Source organism: Brassica napus, chromosome C6 (assembly GCF_020379485.1).
Source record: "Brassica napus cultivar Da-Ae chromosome C6, Da-Ae, whole genome shotgun sequence".
Classification (NCBI taxonomy): domain Eukaryota; kingdom Viridiplantae; phylum Streptophyta; class Magnoliopsida; order Brassicales; family Brassicaceae; genus Brassica; species Brassica napus.
The window spans coordinates 4,557,704-4,580,060 of record NC_063449.1 but is presented as its reverse complement, the minus strand read 5'-3'; the positions used below and the strand labels follow the sequence as shown (position 1 = coordinate 4,580,060).

General features: G+C 37.6%; 2 long non-coding RNA genes, 1 other non-coding gene and 1 pseudogene across 3 annotated transcripts; 1 reads left to right on the top strand and 3 right to left on the bottom strand.

Moving 5' to 3' along the window:
• Positions 1-5,328: 5,328 nt before the first annotated feature.
• Positions 5,329-12,070, top strand: LOC125588963. The gene is made up of 3 exons (XR_007325148.1): positions 5,329-7,128; positions 7,225-7,993; positions 8,177-12,070. It is a non-coding gene; the product is annotated as an uncharacterized LOC125588963 (long non-coding RNA).
• A 6-nt stretch (positions 12,071-12,076) lies between these two features.
• On the bottom strand, positions 12,077-15,990 carry LOC106349705 (annotated as a pseudogene).
• A 1,688-nt stretch (positions 15,991-17,678) lies between these two features.
• Positions 17,679-19,298, bottom strand: LOC125588961. The gene is made up of 3 exons (XR_007325147.1): positions 18,222-19,298; positions 17,928-18,107; positions 17,679-17,743 (listed from the first exon to the last, which is right to left on the bottom strand). It is a non-coding gene; the product is annotated as an uncharacterized LOC125588961 (long non-coding RNA).
• A 2,743-nt stretch (positions 19,299-22,041) lies between these two features.
• Positions 22,042-22,125, bottom strand: LOC125589474. The gene has a single exon (XR_007325661.1). It is a non-coding gene; the product is annotated as a small nucleolar RNA SNORD34 (small nucleolar RNA).
• Between the last annotated feature and the right edge of the window lie 232 nt (positions 22,126-22,357).

The following is a 22,357-nucleotide window of genomic DNA, read 5'->3' as shown; positions in this document are numbered from 1 at the left end:
AGAACAGTATAAGGATGAGCAAGCGTCATGAAATGAGCTGCCCTGGATAGCCTATCAACCACCACAAATATCACAGACTTCCCAAAAGAAAAAGGCAACCATCAATGAAGTCCATTGATATATCAGTCCAAATACTGTCAGGAATGGGTAATGGTTGGATAAGACCCGGTGATGCTGCATTATAATACTTGCAAGTTTGACAAACTCCACACTGCCTGATGAATGTATGAATGTCCTTTGAAAGTCCCTTCCAATAGAACAAGCCTTTAACCCTCTGTATTGTAGCATCTCTTCCTGAATGACCACCCACACCTGAGCTGTGAAGCCAATCAAGAATCTTATTCCTCAATTCTCTTATTGCAGGAACATCTATCTTACTTTTCCTCCTTAAAACATTTTGAACCCAAGAGTAATGTTTCTTAGCCCATGGTTCTTTCTTCAGCTTCTCAATAATCTGCTTCATCCCGCCATCCATATCATACCCATCTTGTATCTCCTTCATAAGATCAAAATCCAATACTGACATAGCCATATGTAACACCTCTGCTCCTTCAACCCGAGATAAAGCATCAGCTGCTACATTGTCTTTGCCCTGCCTATACTGTATTTCATAATCGAACTCAAGTAGCTTTGGCAACCATTGTTGTTGTATAGGAGTATTCAAACGTTGGTCCAAGAGGAATTTAAGGCTCTTCTGATCAGTTTTAATCACAAAGTGACGAGTCAAAAGGTAGTGTCGCCACTTTTGAACCGCAAACACAACTGTTAACAGCTCATTTTCATAAATGGACAGATGCAGTTGTATTTCCTTCAAATGTCTACTGATGTAAGCGATGGGGTGACCTTCTTGCATAAGAACAACGCCAATACTCGTACCACTTGCATCTGTTTCCACCACAAAAGGTTTGTCAAACCGAGGTAATGCTAACACCGGTGCGTTACATAAAGCATTTTTAACCCTCCAAATGCATCCTCTGTTTCAGAAGACCATAAGAATGCTTATTTCTTCGTTAGTGTAGTCAAAGGCCTGGCAATTGTTCCAAAGTCTTTAAAAAATCTATGGTAGTAACCAGCTAAACCAAGAAACCTCGGAGTTGCTTCACGTTAATTGGTTGAGGCCACTCAGCAACTGCTTTGATCTTGTTAGGATCTGTTGAAATGCCTTTCTTCTCAATGTAATGACCAAGATACTCCACTTTCTCAGTTCCAAATTCACATTTACTCTCCTTAACAAACAAGTTGTTACTTCTCATAACTTCAAATACCATCCTGAGATGTCCTTCATGTGCCTCCAAGGAATCACTATACACAAGGATATCATCAAAGAATATCAATACAAACTTCCTCAAGAACTTCCTGAAGACAAAGTTCATTAGACTTTGAAACGTTGCAGGTCCATTCGTGAGGCCGAAGGGCATCACCAAATACTCATAGTGATCACTATGAGTTTTGAATGCAGTCTTGTGTATATCATCAATGTTCATTCTCACCTGATGATAGCCTGCACGCAAATCTATTTTAGAATACACCACCGATCCTCCAAGTTCATCCATTAGATCTTCAATGAGCGGAATAAGGAATCTATCCTTGATAGTTAGCTCATTAAGACCTCTATAATCCACACATAACCTCCAAGATCCATCCTTCTTCTTCACCAATACAACCGGTGATGCATAAGGACTACTACTCGGTTGTATAGTGCCACTCTTCATCATCTCTTGCACAGTCTTGTCAATTTCATTCTTCTGGTAAAGAGCATAACGGTAAGGTCTCTGGTTGAAAGGATTGGCTCCTACCAATAACGGTATTTTGTGGTTATGATTCTCTCTGAATGGCGGTAGTGTAGTCGGCTCCAAGAATATGTCAGTAAACTCCGTTAAGAGTTGTTTCATTGCAGGTTTTATCTCGTGGCTACACTTCCTTCTAAAGCACATAACTCCATACTACTCCCTTCCTTCACTTCATAAGCATAGATCATTAATAACTGAGGTTCAGAATCACTGATCTTGTTGATTTTAAAAGCTTTAGACTCTCTAACTGAGCCTGGATAAATGCCATTTAGCGTCACTGTCATCGAATCAAACTTGAACTGCATCACCAGCCTATCAAAATCCCAAGTTATAGGACCCAGAGTCCTCAAACACTGTACTCCAAGCACCATGTCACAGTTTCCCAAAGCAATAACCATGAAATCAGCTTGAAATGAATGATTTTGAAAGTTCCATTTAAACTTCTCAATTCTTCCTGCAACTCTCAACTGACCTCCATCCGCCACTGTTACTCTAGCCAATCCTGGTGGAGAGACCTTGCAACCCAATTGATTTGCCACGCTGGTGTCCATAAAGTTGTGTGTTGACCTTGAGTCAATCAACACAAATAACGGTTTCTTCCCATATACTCCTTTAACCTTCATGGTAGTGTAATCTGACACTTCAGGTATAGCATTTACTGAAATATGAGCAATATCCCACTCCTCTTGTTGCTCAAGTATTGCTCTTACTTCAGCATCTTCCACATCTTCTTCGTCATTGACATCCATCAAATATAGCTGAGCTTTCTTATGTGTCAGATAGTGAGCTGGTGAGAAATTTTCATCACAAAAATAACATAGCCCTTTAGCTCTTCTGTCACTCATTTCTGCTGGTGTTAAGAACTTCCTAGGTTGCATAATAGGATTCTTTTGCTGTTCCACACCAACATGTACTACTGCTTTCTGATCTCCCTCCTTATACTGAAAAGAACTCTTATTCAGCGACTGTTTCGAACTCACCCATGTAGACTGCTTCTTAGGATGTGCCATCTCATACAACCGCCCCAACACAAAGCATTGTCTAACATTTTGAGGTTGAAACATCCTCACATGCATCTGAGTATCATTTCTCAATCCCGCCAAGTAAGCACTCATCAGATACTGCTCAGATAACTTCACTCTTGATCTAATGAGCTCAAACATCTCATTATACTCCGTTATCCCATCAGTCTCTTGTAATTGTTTCAACTCTGCGATAGGATCATCTAGTACTTCTTCAAATCTTTCAATTAGTACTTCACGATATTTCATCCAATCAACCAAAATATCTTATCCAAACTCAGACTGCATGATCGCTTGATGCCAAGTTGATGCAGAACCATCAAAATGGATCAATGATAATCTCACTTTCAACTCTTGAGGAGTATTATCAATCGCAAAAAATTCTTCCACCTTGAATAACCAATCCCTAATCTTATCACCTCCAAAATGCGGAAAATCAAGACGACCTAATCTCGTCATTCCATTATAGGTTTGATTTGTACCAGAACTGGAATATCGAGGCTGATCAATGATCAGATGGTTGATTTCATGCGTCGATGGTTGTTAAAATCTCTCAAAACTACTGATCACCTTCTCCGTCTTCTCCGTGATGAACTTAATCGCCTCAAACATAATTGCAACGTTCTTATCGATTTTGTTGTTCTGTTCGGCGATCGTTTCTTCCATCTTCTCTAGCTGCGATCCAATCGCCTCCGTAGTTTCCTTAACCACCGCGTCCTTCAATGATTGTTGAGATCTCGTTTTTGACATGGATTCCGAGGATGACGAAGCTACTGATACCTTTGATAGAGCTTAACCGTATAAATCCAACGAATAGGAATGGATGTTCGTAAAACAACAATTCCCTCTCACAAGTCGAAGATACCGAAAGTAGAATCAATCTTCAAACTAAAATGAGAAAAGTGTTTACAGAAGTTTATAGAATTTGAGAGAGATTACAAGTTTCTGATCGAGAATGATAAGAAAAGTGTTTGTTACAACTATTAATACGAGTTTGTTAGCTCGTAACAAACTCTTCCTCCAGATTCAATCTCCCACGTCCACGTGTCACCATCTTCTCTTCTTCTTTATTCAAACTCTCCCTCCATTTATTTGATTCTCCACCCTCCATGTGTACATCTACGAACTCCTATATCATGATGTTGCTTGACATGGAGAAAGAAGTAGATGTGGAGGAAACTGTGAATCTCGGATACAAACTCACTTCTCTCTTGGAAGAGAACAAAGACCTAGCAACGGAAGCTAATAGTGATATGGAATTGCAAGAGCTTATTATATACTGAGTGGCCTCAAAGTGCATCAGTGAGATCTGATCCAGAGGTTACCTTTTTATGCAATTTTGTATCCTCAAAACAAACACTTTGACTCTACAAGGCAAAAACATCTTATGCAATGACTATTTTGATTACATGGATGGTGACGCTCTTTCTGTTTCATACCTCTAGAGTCCGCTCTCTTTGTATCTTGGAGTCTTGAGCATTTGGTAATATTCACAGAGACTGTCTTCTCTGTATCATGGTGGATTAGGACTAAGAAAAACTTGTAGCAATGGCTATGGTTTGGTTTTGTTTGTCTGCTTACCAAAAATGGCCCATTTCCAAACTTCCAAGGAAAAAGGGCCTTGGTCACTCGTGTAGAAAAGGAAGAAATGGTTAAAAATAAAGATCATGTTCACGTGCATCAGCAGCAAGAGCTTCAATACTTGCAACCCAAGTTTAGAAGGCGGGTACATAAAAAGTACTTACAATGGTAGGTCCAGAGGTGTAGTCGATGTCCTCAGAGATATGTTTCTGTTTGGTGGAAGCTGAAGCTAGAGTGTGTGTGCATCTTAGTATCATCAATTACTTGCACATAAAGATGCTTGTTTGAGCGAAACGCCACAGTTGGCATCTTTGTTGTATTGTTATTCCCTTAACCTATGAGGAGAATGTAGAACGTGATGAGAAGAAAAACAAGATTCAGGGATCAAACTCAAAATAGACGAAGATATGGTACCTCCTTACCTATGCAAGATTTGGCGAGCGATTCTGGCTTCGATGTTGGTTTTAGCTTCAACCACCATTGACTGAGACTGAAGATGTAAGCTTAGATTGAGACTGACACAAGTTAGATTCATGTTTATTATGGGCTTCCAACTTAAAACCAATTGGTGATTATTGGATTAGTCCTAACCCTTTATATATTAAATAATGTCCCTTAGAATTTTCGATGTGGGATACATATTCCTAATACCCCTCCTCGAGATGATGGCTCTTGACGGCAAGAAATCTCGAAACTTTATGACATTTATACTCGGTCGAACGAGTTTAATACGACCTGTATACCCTGGTCAGAAAGGTTAATCACGACCTTTATACCCGGTTGGAAAGATTAATATTAATTAGGAGTTTAAGGTATTTAAGATATGAACTCTGATACCAAGTTAGATTCATGTTTATTATGGGGTTCCACCTTAAAACTAATTGGTGATTAGTAGATTAGTCTTAACCCTTTATATATTAAATAATGTCCTTTAAAATTTCTGATGTGGGATACCTATCCCTAATAAAAGACTCAAGGAAAATGGTACAGTGTTGCAATCCGTTTCCCGAGAACGCACTGCGGTTAGTTATGAGGTTCACCGACCCACACCCACTTCTCTGGTTCACCGGGGAGTTGTATAAGCAAATTATTTTTTTGTCTTATGCCCTTTTCTTCTTACTGCTTCGTATATATTTTCTTTATTTATATTTTGGAATTTGGACCCTTAACTTCTTAATGTTTTTCAAATTTTTACCATCATTCAGAAAGGTAAATTATAAACCTTGTAATAGTTGATTTTGTCCTCCGTAATTTAGAAATCTATATTATCATCTGAGAAGTGAATTTGCTAACTTGTCATGCTCTCCATTATTTTAGGTTATTCATATTTTATGCACAATTATTTTAATAGATAGAATGAATCATCTATGGTTTAAGATAAAATTCTTAAGACAATCAAAATTACTCATTGTGATAATTTCTGAAAAAAGTTGGTAAAAAAATTAAAAATATTTATACTATTATTTGTGAAGTGATTTTTTTTGCTCTCGTTAAAAGTTAGAACATTTAAAGTCTTTATTACCCTTAATAAATAATTAGATTAGTTTTGTTAATATATAGTTACCCATAAATTATAAACGAATTTCATTAATTTGATAATCATCATTATCTAAAAAGATTATATATTATGTAAGCCAAAAATATTTTACATCCTAATATTTTAAAAATAAATATAAATCCTTTATATAGTTTTATGTATATATAAACGTTTTCAACTTTATTTTATGCAATAAAAGATATTTTATTAAAATAAAAAAAATTATCGTACATAAAAATTAATATTTAATTAATTATTAAATATTTCAAAAACATGAAAATAATTTACTCTAATGGTTTTTGAATTGATAATATATCTACAAGTGTTTGTAAAATTATTAAGCCGGCAAGTGCGAGCAAAACATCTAGTTTCTTCTTTAAAAGAAAATGGTAGGTTCTAAGACTTTTTTATGATTAGTTCTTCTTGTTTGGATAATATGTATCTGTAAATGTTAAAATTTTAAATGTGTTAATAACTATATATTAAATATATATTATTAATTTTAATAAAAAAATTAATCCATTCTGACATTTTTTATTAAAAAAAATTGATATACCTTATCGGCTGATCTGGCCAGCCCCAAAGGAAACACACATAGTGATACAGAGTAGACTGGCTACCACACTACATGACCCGAGTTTAGAATGCATTTCAATTAATGCTGCGGGATGGACCGATCGTCTGTTACAGTCCACAATGTTAACCGCTTGGACCGAAACTCAAGTCCGTACTGGCCAAGCCATGATAATATTTTAGTTTTTTGTATATTTTCTATTTTATACAAAAACGTTTTTAGAATTCTTTACAAAAATATTTTGGTGTAACATTATTTAGTTTATATTAGTTTGGGGAATTGGATAGCATATACATAAGGAAGACCGAAATTAATTGTATAACCATATTAAGGACTTGGCTATGATATTATGCATAATGTTTAAAAAGTGACAAAAAATACTTTTATCTCTACGCGTGAAAAAGGTTTGATGTCTAGTTCTCTTCTTCAATCAAAAGATTTCTTTCACTTTGACACAAATCTTTGAAGATTGATGAAGCATCAGAGAGGGAGAAAAGAGAGATAGAAATTGAAGAGAGTGACAGTAGATGAGAGAGGCTGAGGTTGTTCGAGAAGCTAATTTAGGGTTCTTGCAGCGACGAGTTTGTGGCGGTGCGAGTAAGGAGCATAAGTTACCGCGCAACGGTAAGTCCGGTTTGGATTGACTAGAATTCTAGGTTGAGAGCCATTTTCGGCGACACTGACACTGTAATTCACTAAACAACGACTTTGATTTTTCAGATCGGTGAAAGAGGTGTACGACGGCTACAGAAGAAGATAACCTAACATCTATTTCAAATTTTACCTTTTGCTGTTATTTTTTATGTATCACCAGAAAAATGAAAGATTTGCATGTTTGTGTGAGTAGTTTATGCAGAGATTGTATATCTAAGTTTCTGGGTTGGAGATAGTGATGTATATTGTAAGCGAACAAAACTATACTATAGTAACGTGTGAGATAGTATAGTAGCGACTGAATTGTGTTGCATGCTTTTAAAGATATGATTGGACTCCAGCACTGTAAGTAAACATTAACACTTTGGTTTATTCATCTGTATTGCTATAAAATTTCTACTATTATGAGTCTATTACATTCCTCGCGTAGGTACCAGTACCCATTGGTACTATATTACTTAGCTTGTCTTAGTACTATGGAATCTTTTATTGTATTCATTTACATATGTTCCGTTTTATACTAGCTGTGTATGTGTATTGTGTAACTCCATCCCACAATGTAACTAGGTCAAGACTCGTCTATGTTGATGTGTGCAGTGACTACATACTTTATATATCTTTCAGGCTGCAATTACTGGGACACGAGATGAGACTGCAACCACCATTCAAAAAAACAACCAGGTGGTACTTTTTTGCCAGTTAATGCCCCTGATAGGGCGCCTGTGGTATCGGTCCTGCTAGCGTCTGACCAGCCTATACGCCCAACCGTATAGACATGTCAGCATCCAATGCGCCTCGAGTTTTCCCTAGTCATGGTGTGGCTGAGTCCAGCATTGTAAGTAGCCATTTAAATGTTGAATGTTGCAAATATGGGTGTAAGACAAGACTACACTATGGACCAGTATCTAATAGTATGGAAAGTTTAATTTCGGACAAGTAACATTTGTTTGCTTAGATGGGGACAATACTATAGTGTTGGTATAGTTTGGAAATGCCAACTTATTCTTATATTTTGTAGGTTGCATCACTGGGGATCAGAGTTGCTGATGCATCTTGTATCGCAGAAGGCTAGACACGCTCTGTTATGTCACCGCATAAGGCCACTAACGTGGATCCGCCTCCAACAGGCTAGACAATGTCACCCATGTGGTACCAAGCGTTTCTTTCCTTACGCGTACGCTCAATGATGTTGATCTTGATTGTGTCAACTGCGGTTCAATCCCTTTGTATTATTGTGCACCTTTTGTAAGAGGATACACACAAGTTTCTGCTTTAGTGGCATACTTCAGTTTTTCATATGTTAATTCCCACACTGTACCAAATATGCAGGTTTGCTATGTAGAATATGCAACAAATAATTAAGTAGAGAGTGTGTACTTTTGTAGGTGAGATGTGATGTTATGTTGGTAACTATACTATGCATTGTATACATATCATAGTTTGTTTGTCATTAGAATAATTGTTGGTTAGTGTACAAACGTATCCACTATAGTCGCTGTAGAACCTAAAATCTACACTAAGTATTTGATAGTGATCGGGGTTTGATCTAGGGAAGACAAATGATGTAGGCAACGATATATTTAGAACACAACGATGTTAAATAGTTTCCAGTAGGTGAAAATAGACTTTATTGATGAATAAGATCGAATACAATGAATTGAACTAGATCGAGTGATACAAACGAGATCGGTAAAGAAAGAATCTAAAAGCGGGAAGACAACGAGATCGATGTAAGTGTGTAGCTCTCTCAAGGGTTTTCAACGTGTCCTCCTCTGTTTCCACTCCTCTTCCTTTATAGTAAGTCGACTTCGAGATCTCTGTGGTAGCTCCGCGATCTCAGCTTCTTGTTGCACGATCTCCGCGACCTAGGCGACTCCTTCTCGAGCTCGTATTCTTGCTACGGGCTCCGGCCCTTTAAGGCCCATGCCTTTGATCGCGGCCCATTATGGTATTGACCAAAATTGGGTCCAACATTTGTCCCCCAGCCTCTTTTGATTTGATCGAAAAGGAAAAATGGCGGTTATCTATTGACCTGGGTCTTGTCGTTTGGTAACCGATATCACTCGGATTCGGTTTTAATGATCGTTTTCGAAAAAAGTCGTTCTTGGCGCATTTTTTTTAATTATTATTTTAATCGGTAACGGCTACTTTAGCCGCCGCTAGGGCATAGGCTAGGTCATAATTGCTTTTCTTGATAGCGATGATAAGGTGGCTTATATATACCTAGAGGATCTTCTTTTTGCCTCACCTCCGCTTCTTCTTTCTCGTCTCTTTCTCCTTTGCTCTGAATCTTTCTGTTCTTTGAGCTCAAGATGTGTTCGTCTTTTAATTTTCCTCATCCGACTACTACAGCCGATGATCTCGAGAACCTTTATAAGGTGTATGGGGTTGATCGTTCCGTCATCCTTGACTTGGTCGGTACGCATGAGAATCCGAAACCGTGAGAGAAGGCTACTAAGGAGCCTATCTTTCCTTCTTTCACTCCTGCGGTCTTATCTTCCCGATCCCGGAGCCAATACTCTAGGTCCTGGTGGAGCTTGGGTTTTCGCTTACCCAGCTTCTCCCGAACTTTCTTAGGCATCTTGTCGCCTTCTTGGTTAAGGCTAGGGAGGAGGGTCTTGCTTTTGGTCTTAGCGAGTTTCGTCAGCTCATTCTGGTGAAGCAGAATAAGCAGAACCCTGGTACTTTCCTCGTGTCTCCGCGCCCAGGTCGCCACGTCATCGAGGACATCCCTTATCGTGACGAGAAGTGGCGCGAGCAATTTTTTGTTTTCAAGATGGATCGAGCATCTATGGGTAACTTTGACTTCTCCCAGCTTCCCCGGCGTTGGGCCGAGAATATCGGTTAGTTTTCTTTTGCCTATGTGTTGATGATTTTTTTTTTTTTTGGGAGTCGAAGACTAAAAATTTTTTCGTTTGATTCAGTTCCTTCTGGAAGCTCTTCAATGTCAGATGAGATCTGTGGTCTGATGAGGGTCCTTCGGAGAGGTCGTTCGAACTGGTCTACTTTTGATCGAACTCGGATTCAAACTGTCTTCGCCTTGCCGGTGAGGACCGACAGGGCTCCTTTGGTTGAGGAGTCTAAAGACGAGGCCGAACATTCCCAGGAGGTCGTAGCGACTCCTTCTGTTCAGACCCAGTCTTCAGATTGGCTAACTAGACAGCTTGTGAGGAGGTCGTCGTTCCGAACTTCTGGGTCTGCATCGAGGGGCCGAGCTTCCGGAAAATCTCCCTTGATATCGATTCATGATTCCGACGACGAAGATGTTTCAGGAGAGAATCGACATCCTGTCTCGTTGAGTCCTGGCTCAGAAGACGAGACCGTGGCAGCGACTCGCAAGCGACGTCGGTCATTGGAGGGTGCCTTGCCTGGTCCGTCTCATCCTAGGTTTGTTTCTGAGGTAGATGGTTCTTCGTTTACGGCCCAAAGCGACCTAATTTCCCTCGCTAGTCGCATGAGGTCTGTGGGTTGCTCGCTGGTCGCATGAGGTCTGTGGGTTGCCGTCTCCCATCTCTTGCTTCCTCAGTCGAGAGGGAAGCCTACGCCAAGGTGGTTGTGGCAAGCTCTAAGGTTCGTTTCTCGCCTTCATTCTATTTGAAAAGCTGTTTTGTGGTATTTGCTTATTTCGATTTCTTCTTAGGTGATGGAAGCTTTTAATGAATATGTCGTGACAATGGAAGATCATGTCGTGGCTTCTCGGAACGACAAGGAAATCGAGAGCATTGGTTTTGAGATCAAGAGGCTTTCGAAGGAGCTCCAAGCCACCAAGCAAGAAGGGAAGAAGGATGCCAAAAATATCGAAGCTTTGACTGAAGACTGGAGGAGAGTTCTTCTAGAGAAAGAGGCTCTCACGTTCCAGATGGTTTCTCAAAGGGCAAGAATTACGGCAATCGAGGTCGAGAGAGATCGGGACATTCGCCGCGCTTCTCGTATTGCTCGTCGCCATATCGCGGCTAAGTATCGGGAAGTTCTTGAATCTTTGAAGGATAGGTGGGCGAGCAAGAAGAGGGAAGTATCTGCTGAGATCCAGCTACAAGAGGTGACCGCCAACATCGATCTCCTGACCGAGCTCAAGGATGGGGGGCCTGACTGTGGATGCGGAGCTTGCTCGATCAAAAGGGAATGGAAGGAGACTGTGAGGATTTTGTCGCCTCCACCGCCGTGCCGGATTAGTCGATCTCCGAGCTCGATCTTCCTCAAGTCTCAGATGATTCGGTGGATCAAGTCGGGGGGTCGTCTGTCCCCGATGATTCCGTTTCTAGTTAGTTTTTTCTTCTTTTTTTTTTGTTTAATATCTTTTTGTTTTTGACGATCTTTGATCTTGATATCTTGGATATCTTTTAATGGATAAGCATAATATTTCGGAATATCCCTGTTTCCTTAGCTTTCGAAATTCTTTTTGTTCGGGTTGTTGAGATATGGTGAGGTTCCGGTCTTTATAAAGCTTTGGCTTTGCTCTAGGATTCGTCATAGTATTTCATTTAGTTTTGTTTTTGCTTGCTGAAGGAACATGACTTCGAGAAGATCCAACTCTCGCGATTTTGATAGGGTACGAACTCGAACTGGTAGTGCCAATGCGGAACGTATTAGATCCGGAGATGTGAGTGATGCGCTCACAGAAGATCTTCGTGAGGAGACCCGACTTCTGCGGCCTTCAACCAAAGGGGCCAAATATCCTGAGGGTGAAAAATATGTTGCTTGTGTTAAGTCGAGTAGCCCAACGGGTTCGGAGGGGCGTGATCGTCCTTCGAAGAAGGCTAAAACGAATGGTTCGGACCATCGTCTTAGTGTCCCGGGTGAAGCAGCTGTTGCTAAGCCGTTTCATTGGCAGTTCTCGCATTCCAAGGATTGTCCTATTACGGAAGATCCATATAGTGTTGCTCATTTGGTGAGGCACTTCACACCCGCTGGATGTCCGCTTCCCTCTCTGCATAATATGACTGAGCGCGAGGCTTACGTAAAGATGGATGTGGTCCATTCCAAGGACTTTCTTTTTGAAATTTGATCCTTGTCGAATCTTTGGTTCGTTTTGTCTGTACTGATTTGCCATGTTTCAGGCTATGAAGGTTAACAACGAGTTTGCGGCGACTTTTGAAAAACGCATGCAGGATGTTCCGCGCTCTGACGAGCTTTACGAAATAAAGAAGGTCATTCGCGAGCTAAAGCTCAGTCTAAAGATGGCTCAAGACTAGAAGCGTGCCAATGCTGCTCAACTGGCTGCCGCTGAAAAGCTGGGGAATCTGGCTGCTTCGCTCGAAGCTCGTCTGCGAGTTGTGAGCAACAAAAGGAAGTCGGCCCTCGAGCAAGTTTCCTTCTTGGAAGCGAAGGTTGAATCTTCTGCCAATAAGTTCTCTGACGACCTTCGCCGCGCGACTTATGATGCCAAAAAGACTATGGCGGATAGCTATCTAGATGTGCTGGTCTCTCTAAAGGAGAAATGGGAAAAGAAGAAGGCTGCAACTGATTGGGAGGCTCGTCTTCGGGAAGTCGTGGCAAATATAGATCTTTTGAAGGAGATCATGAACAACAATCTCCTGGCTTCGGATGAGTTGTTGCGGCTTCGAGCGAAGGAGGTCAAGCTTGGGTCCGAGGTCGATGTGATGGCGACTTCGGATTTCTCTGTTGGCAAGCTCGACTTGCCTCAGATTTCGGAGGATGATGCCAAAAGATTTCTTTGCTAAGGTCCCTTCCACGGCGGACGACGTGGCGAATTGCTCGGGTGATCGCTTTGAGGATGGTGAATTCAGCATCAAAGAGTAGCTTTAGGGACTTTCTTTGCTTTTCCCTCTGCTTTTTGTTGCTTTATTATTTGCTTATTTAATAAAGAAGGGATTGTGGGTCCCGATTTATTTGTTGCCATTTTTATGTTTTATGCGGGGCCGATTTGTTTGGGCCATGTGTCGATTTGTTGTAGATACTTTTATCGACAGTTTCGATGTAACAAAAGATTTTGTTAGCCAGTTTTGTCGCGCTTGTTGGCGGAGTTGGCCGCAACCGAGGACTTGATCAGGGTCCTGGTTTTTGGTCAACTATCGCAGGTATGCGATTTTCTGATATGAAAAGTCTGATGTGTTCGAATTTCTATGAACTGTATTTATTAAGATGTCGGACTCTGTTTCGTTATATATTTGTGAAAAGAAGGCAGTTTTTGATATTGTCGTGTCGTTATTCCTCGGGTGTTGCGATATGCCCACTTTGAGTTCTGTAGGTGGAAGGTGACTGGACTCGTGTCGTGAGTTGCCTACGTACCCTCGTCGAGGGATCAAGTCATAACGTAGTTCGATTATTTTCCCAGGGATAGGGTGTTGTTCGATTGTTCGTGTACGTACGTACGTCTGTCGTTAATTTTGGCTGCATGATTAAGGGTGTTGCTTGATGTCCTTAAAGCTCGCGAGGACAAGAGCACTTTACCGTTGAAGAAATCTTGGAGAAGCTTCTGGACTTTCGGGATACGTGTGGAACCTCCCACGAGGACAACATCATGGACAGTGCTCTTGTCCATCTTAGCATCACCAAACACTTGTCGACAGGCTCCATACACTTGCGGAAAAGATCCATGTTGAGCTCTTCGAACCTAGCACGGGTAAGCGCAGAGTAGAAATCAATGCCCTCAAAGAGAGAGTCAATCTCAATGGTAGTCTGTGCGGTTGAAGAAAGAATCCTCTTCGCTCTCTCGCAAGCAGTCCTCAGCCTCCTCATAGCTCTAGGGTTACCACTAATGTCCTTCTCGCTCTTCCTCTTAAACTCTTGAACAAAATGGTAAACGATCCTATTGTCGAAATCTTCCCCACTGAGATGAGTGTCTCCAGCAGTAGCCTTGACTTCAAAGATACCTTCCTCGATGGTGAGGAGAGAGACATCAAAAGTACCACCACCAAGATCAAAGATCAAGACGTTCTTCTCTCCATCACTGCTCGCCTTCTTGTCAAGACCATAGGCAATGGCTGCTGCAGTGGGCTCGTGATGATGCGCATGACGTTCAAACCAGCGATGACGCCAGCTTCCTTTGTGGCTTGACGCTGCAAGTCGTTGAAGTAGGCGGGAACAGTGACGACAGTGTTCTTGATGGCGACGCCAAGGTAAGCTTCAGCGATCTCACGCATCTTGATGAGAACCATGGAAGATATCTCCTCGGAGGTAAACTGTTTCTCTTCGCCTTTGTAGTTGACGAGGATCATGGGTTTGTCGGCAGGACCAGGGATGATCTTGAAAGGCCATAGTTTCATGTCGCTTTGGACAGATGAGTCACTGAATCTTCGACCAATCAGTCTCTTTGCATCTGTAACAACCAAAACAGAGTTTATTCACACATTCTAAAAAATTCAGACAAGCAATATTGTGCAACTGAGATGTGATATAAACCCTAAATATTTTAGGAAGAAAAAAAAAGAAAACCCTAAATATTTTAGCAATTGCGGTGCTTCTTCACTCCAACGATCCTAAAAATCCTACTGGAGTTGGTTTCAATTTGCGAGAAAACAGAGGATACCTTAACCCTAGCGCCGTCAACATCTGATCTCTGTTCCGGTGGAGGAGATCGTCGCAAGCTTGTGTGGGTCTTCTTCGCCACCGTCGGTATCTCGTTTCCGGTTCTCGCCTCTCTCTGTTTCGGTTCTCAGTTCGTCTCAACCTCTTTGCTTTGTGTCTCTGGATTATTCCTCCAGATCTAGCCGAAACCAAGGGAGTCCTAGGTTTCTCCGGAGCACTGACGAGGTGTGACGACCTTAGGATCTCTAAGAGACCTCGAAACGGCTCTGGTTGAATCGATTGCGCTCGGATCTGGTAGATCTGAGATCCGAGACCGCCGGATCTGTGTGATGCGTCGCTACTGTCGCCGGTCCTGCTCATTGGTCTTGCTACAGTCGCTCTCTTCTCTGGCCTGTCTCAAGGTATCCTAGAGCTTCTCCTCTCTCTTTGAGTGAAAGGTGGTGTCGAGGCTCACCACTAATGACCTCTTTCCCTTAGTCCATCAGACAACTACCATGGCTTGTGACAGCGAAAGTTAGTGGTTCCCTTCCTCGCTTGATGATACTGTCGCCTAGGGTTTTGAGGACGACCTGCCGTGGTGGTGTTCTCGCTTGGAGGTTGAGCTCTTGCTCTCCTTTTGTTCCGCTTGCTGATGGAGAGTCTCCAACTCCCTCTGTGTTTCTTTTCCCTCCTTGCATACCTCCGGTTGTAGCTTCTGTTCCTACTCTTGATGTCTTTGCCGCATCCTTTAGGTCGCGTGGCCGGTGAGGGAGCGTTTTGTACCGCCTGCGCTTGACCAGTGTTTTTGCTCTTCATCTTCAGCGGTGTCATGTCGGGTTTGAACTTTTTTCCATGACCGCGTTAGCTATGGGTTTGTTTGCTCGGCGTCCTCCTCTTGTGGTGCCTCGGAGCCGTTTCCAGCCGCCTCCGTTGAAGCCACCTTGAGCCACCTTCTGGGGAGTGTCCAACAAACTACCCTCTTTTGGCTATTCTCTCGATTCCTCCTGGTGATTGAGAAGTGGTTTGTTTGGGAAATAAAATGTTGTCTCTTGTTCTAGTACCATTATTATCTTCAATGCTCACCTTTGGTGGTTTCTTTGGATTTAATTTTTAGTTTCTTAGAGGTTCTTTTTAAATTTTTTTACGGCCTTTAAGAACAGAATGGCTTAACAGCATATTCTGGTTCAATATCATTGTAACCAAACCTTCATTCTAGTAATGACATTTACATTCTTAGCAAAAAAAAAAATATTTTAGCAAGAAAAAAAACCCCCTAAATATCACCCAACGTATCAGGGAGAGATTTGACGTACCGAAGACAGTGTTGATGGGGTTCATGGCGACCTGGTTCTTGGTGGCATCACCAACCAAAAGGTTAGTTTTGCATTTGACCGGAATGTGTCAGAAATTTGACTTTTCCTGGACGACTTACAAGTTAGTCGTCCAGTAGAAAAATAAAAAAAATAATATTATTTTTTTCTAGACGATTTACATGTAAGTCGTCTCAAGTTAGTTTTGCAATTAAAATATTAAACAAAAAAGATTTACATGTAAGTCGTCCAGGATTTTATTCTGAGATTCTGGTCAAACCTTGCTTATCTTGGATGACTTACAGGTTAGTCGTCTGGGAAAAAAACTCGAGACGACAAACGTGTAAGTCGTCTAGAAAAAACAAATTTTTTGTTTAATAATTCAATTGCAAAACTAACCTGAGACGACTTACAAGTTAGTCGTCTAGAAAAAACAAAATATTAATTTTTTTTAATTTTCTACTGGACGACTAACTTGTAAGTCGTCCAGGAAAAGTCAAATTTCTAACACATTCCGGTCAAATGCAAAACTATCCCGTTTTCCCTAGACGACTTGAATTTTTTATATCTCGAATTTTTTTTTATCAAAAAATTACATGTAAGTCGTCTCGAATTTTTTTTTATCAAACAAAGGTGGACGACTAACCTGTAAGTCGTCTGGGTTAAAAATCAATTGCAAAACTAACCTAAATGTACGACGACCTCTGTGGAAGTCATATGCGTCAAAGTTTAATAAAATTTCATTTTTTCTAAAACTATAAATACTTTTTAATATTTTTTTGTTAATTCATGTATATTAGTCAATATTAAGGCTACTGAATGAAATTTATAACTTAATTGGTGATATTTATGAGGTTACCAACATTCACGTTAATTAAAGTTTCTAACTGATCCGAGAAGACTTCTGTGGAAGTCTTATACACTAGTTTTTAAGTTTTCTACGCTAGTTTTTGAATAACTTGTATATTTAAGAGTGATAAGTAACTTCAAGATATATAAAACTCATATTTAAATATGTTTTCTCCCTTAGTTTTACTAAATTTGACTAAGTTTTTCAACATAAACTTGTAAAAAATGTGATATGCTTTGACTAGTTACTATTGTTTGTTTCCATCTCTTAAGTATTATTGTTATAGACACCAATGATGATTATTGTTATGAGTTGGAAGAAGGGTTAAAATTCTTCTTAAAATGCTTCTTAAAACGTTGTATCAATATGAGGCTACCAACATTCTTGTTTATTAAGATGAGAAGAATGCCATTGGAGTTTATTATTGCATATGGGAGATCCAAAGATAAGAAAAATTCTATTGAAGTATATTATTTCATTGATTTGTAAATGTGTAAACACATTGTTAGCACATATATTACATTTTGGGAAACATTATTACTGATTTTACAAAAAATTCACAACTAAACATGCAAATCAAAAAACATACCACAAACAAAACTATTATAGATAATTCTTCTACAAAGACAAGTTTGGACTCCATTTGATATGGAAGAAGACTTCGTCAGAAGACTTCCTGGAAGTCATCTGGAAGACTTCCTGGAAGGCGTCTAGCGCATTATATTTTAGGCGACTAACAGGTAAGTCGTCCCAGAAGTCTTCTAGATCTGAAAAACCTGCATATCAAATCCAGATCAAAAAAACCTGCATATCAAAAAACGTTCAAATGACTTAAAAACAGAGAAGGAGAGTGGAAGATTAGATAAATCTACCTTTATAGAACACACAAAAAAATATATCTAAAACTAATAGATCTACCTTTAAATGAGTGGAAGATAAGAACCATCTGATTAAAAACCTGCAAAAAAATATATATATTAGTGAGAAAGACATGAGACAAAACTGAAAAATTCATATAAAGTTTAGTGTTTTCAAGTCAAAGAGATTAGAGTGGGGTTGGAGAGTTTTAGTTTGGGAAACAAGTAAGAACTTTATACAACAGAAAGTTACCAAGTGGAGAAAAATCAGACATAAAAACTTACCAAAACGCTCAGAACTGTTATGAAAGGGAGAGACATGAGAGAAGATTCCGTCAGACGACTCGTCTGGAAGACTTCCTGAAAGTCGTCTGACGCATTATATTTTAGACGACTAACAGGTAAGTCGTCCCATACGTCTTCCAGATCTGAAAAACCTGCATATCCAAATCTAGATCTGAAAATCTGCATATCCAAAAACGTTCAAATGGCTTAAAAACAGAGAAAATGAGTGGGATATTAGATAAATCTACTTTTATAGAACACATAAAAATACATATCTAAAATTGATAGATCTACCTTTAAATGAGTGGAAGATGAGAACCATGTGATGAAAAACCTGCAAAAACATGATAAATTAGTGAGAAAGACACTATGATGCACGGGGACGGCATATCATTGACGTCTCGCGTACCAGCGGCGTTTCAGGGACGGGGACGACGCGGGGACGGTGTGGGAACGTTTCCGAAACGTTTCAGAGAGGCTGGGGACGGTAAAGGTTTCTGGGGACGGCATGGTTAGGTTTTGGAAACGTTTCCGAAACGTTTAGGATGTATAGTCGGCATAATTTTGTAAAAGTTTGATTATTTACTTTTTCATACTCTTTTTATTTGGATAACAATTGAAAAAAAAAGGAAACACGTCTTGTATAAAACGATTAGGGTTATAAACTTTTAATCCATATTCTCTTAATCTTAATCAAGCTCTTATTCTTCATCTTTCTCACATCTAAGAAAAACACAGTAAGCATATCACAAACTCTGGTTTTGGTTTTTCAATGCTCACGTAAAAGAAAGTCTTAGATAATATTAATATTAGATAGTATTTGGTTTGTTTCATGTACGTAATGTACGTATGTGTTTTCTGGTTTGTACGTAAAAGAAGAGTATTAGACTTCTTTATGTTTATGTTTTTCTTACGTGTGTGTTGTTTATATAATACAAGCTTCTCACAATTTTTTTTTTCCAGGTTATGACTTCTTAAGGAGCAAGTGATAATGTTGACAATGCTTCCGAAGAAGCTCCATTATGGAACTACGTGACTAAATTAGAGAAATCAGGAGCAAAAGGAGGTACTTGGAAATTTAAGTGCAATATGAGATTTATGCTTTGGTTTTAATATTTATATATACACACACACATATATATATATATAGACGTACCCATGCCGTACCCGTATCTATAAATTTTAGATTTAGCTGTTTCCCGTCCCCGCCCCCGTCCCCGTATCTGTCCCCGTATCCGTTCCGGTGCAACATAGTAAAGACATGAGACAAAAACAATAAATTGATATAAAGCTTAGTGTTTATCAGTTCAAAGAGATTAGAGAGAGGTTGAAGAGTTTTAGAATGATGAACATTACATTTTTGTTGCAGCCATTTGAGAGAAGGAGAGAGAATGTAAATTTTTCTTTATATAGGGAGACAAAAAATCCAATTAGGTTAAATATTTTTGATTCAGACGACTTCCTAGACGACTTACTTGTAAGTCACCTAGAAGACTTTAATATTTTTAGCGGAAAACTAAAAAATTTTTAGCGGGAAACTAAAATAGAAGACTTCTGATTTAAATTATTTAAGCGAAAAAATAATTTTTTAAGAGATTTTAGGCGGGAATATTTGGACGACTTACATGTAAGTCGTATGGTTTAAATTATTCAACAGACGACTTACAAGTTAGTCGTCAAGACCCTAAACATAACCGCCAAACTTAATTAACTAACTAAACACTTCATAAAATCAAATTAAACTTCAAAAGTGTTTACTATACACAAAAATAAATACTTATAGGTAAAAATTTAATTTTTCAAAAAAACATTCAAGCTTTCCAAAATCTAACCCTAAGAATACATACAATACTACAACATATGTTGTCAAACCATAAAACCAAAAAATATCATGATTAACTACTTTTACTCATCTATGCTGAAAATTATTCAATTTTATTATATTTAATTTACATTACTTAAAACTGTTAATAATTACATGATTTTAATTTTTCATTTGCCAAAATATTTTTTAAAAAATTTATAAATTATTTTTAAGATCAACTACACTAGACGACTTCCAGCATCTCAGACGACTCAAACGACTTACTGAGTCTATATTCGTAAAAATGGTTTATGTTTTTTTGTTTGGTCATAAAGAGGTTGACTGTAATTTCACAAGGCTTTTAGGTTAGTTTTGCATTTGATTCAAGTTTGGAAATACTTTTGCAATCAAAGTCAAGTTTTGAGTCATATTTGGCAAATCCTCTTTAGAATAATGTCATCAGTTTGTTTTATAAAAAAAGGAATATTCCAGCAATATCAGCTTCATATTTTGCATATAATATTAATTAACTTTATTTCCATGGTTTTTGTTAAAATAGACGGATCAACTTATATCCCGTCCTATTGGGTTTTTTTCAATATTTATAACTCATTTTTAGTTTGACCTAAACACATAATATACTAATAATACATTTCAATCATACAATTAAATATGAAACAAATGTCAATATAAATTTGGTCCAGGTATATTAATATATACATCCAATATTTTTTGTATAGTTACATAAATGATCCAACACACATCTAATAAAAAAAATATGACACGATACAATAAGAAAATATATCATATGAATAATAAATTAAAATAACACAAGAAAGCCATTAAATTATTACTAGACCCTGATCCGCGCGCCAGCGCGGATATGAATTATCAGTTTTTAATTATTTATTTTATTAAATGATGTATTTGTAATATTCATTAATATTATATTCATTAAGTAAATATTTTTTTTTTTGCATCTTAAACTATATATTTTTTTACGAATGTGTGATATCATATAAAAAATATAAAAAAATGAGTATAGAGTTAATTAGATAATTTTAAAAACAGAAATTTTTCTTTCGTGTGCGATATCATATAAATAATGATTCGCCCAGTTAACAAAAATCATGATTATTTTATGTGTAATGTTTTTTATTTTCACCATTTCCATAAAACTATATTAAATTTTACATATTTTAATTAGAATATTTTTAATACCTTTACCTTTTTATTTGAAATGCAACTCAATTATTTTTTAACAATTATAAAAAAATATTTAAAAAATATTTTTAGAATTTTTTTGAAAAAAATGAAAATTACATTTTAAATTAAAATTATCCTAAAATATGATAAGTTTTGATGTAAACGAAAACTCAAATTATGTCAAAAATAATGATATTCAATGATAATAACAATTTTAATTGATTATTTTTTAAAAAATACATTTACAAAAATATTGTTTGAAAGAAAATTCATTTATCTTTCAAATATAAAATGAAAATATTATAATTAAATAATAAAAAATATAAATAAAAACCATAAATTTAGCAAATGACAACTGAGTTATATTATGCTAAAATTTTCTTTCTAACAATTTATCAAATGACAAATGAGTTATGAGCAAATAATACCATATAATTTTTTTAAAAATAGTCATTCTTAAATATTTTTTGAATAAATAATTATTTTTAAGTTTAATCAACTGAAAATAATATCTGTACAATTGTGTAAGTCAAATTCTAGTTTTATTGATGCATGTTATATATTAGTGCTGCATGTTTTAGATAACATTTTAATGATGCACGTTTTTAAAAATCTCCATTATTAAAATTATGCATGTAAGGATAACTCATGAGTTTTTTTGGTTGATTAAATGACATTATGTCCAAATTTATTTAAGGATATTTCATTAAAGTAACAGAAAAAGACAAACAGTAAAATAGGAAGTTTAAATTTATTTAAGCATATTTCATTAATGTAACTGAAAAGACAAGTAATAAATTAGACAGTTTTATTCATTTTAGGATATTTCATAACTGCAACTGAAAAAGAGAAGTAAAGAAAATATGGAGTTTAATTAATGAAGTTGGAATATTTTCAAATGGATACTTCTCTTTTAATAATATAGATGTCTTAAAAATATATACATAAATAGTTAAACAAAGATATCAAGCTTTACTAAAATTTTAAAATAGTTGATGGGTGTTAATGTTTGGTAAACCACTTTATTATTATTTTCGACCCCACAAAAAGTTGACATAATGGTCCTTAGTCAAGTGAATCGCTTAAGGGAAAAAGATACAAATTAAAGGCCTCAGAATACATTTTATTATCATTCGCATTATCAGACGATGTAGGCATATTTTGCAATTTGCATCATCATTGGCCCTTAAGCACCCACCAATATCATCCCCTATACATTTGAGAAGCATTACAACTTTTTTTTTGTACCCACATGTCATCACTAGAATGATTCTTAGAATCATTAGAGAAATATGTTGGTCCATCTAATTATATAATAAAATTTTTATTAAACTAACAATAAATTCATCATTAATGTACTTTATTATTTCCTTAAATAAAATTTACAGAATTGACTAATATGGCAAAAGTATATATGACA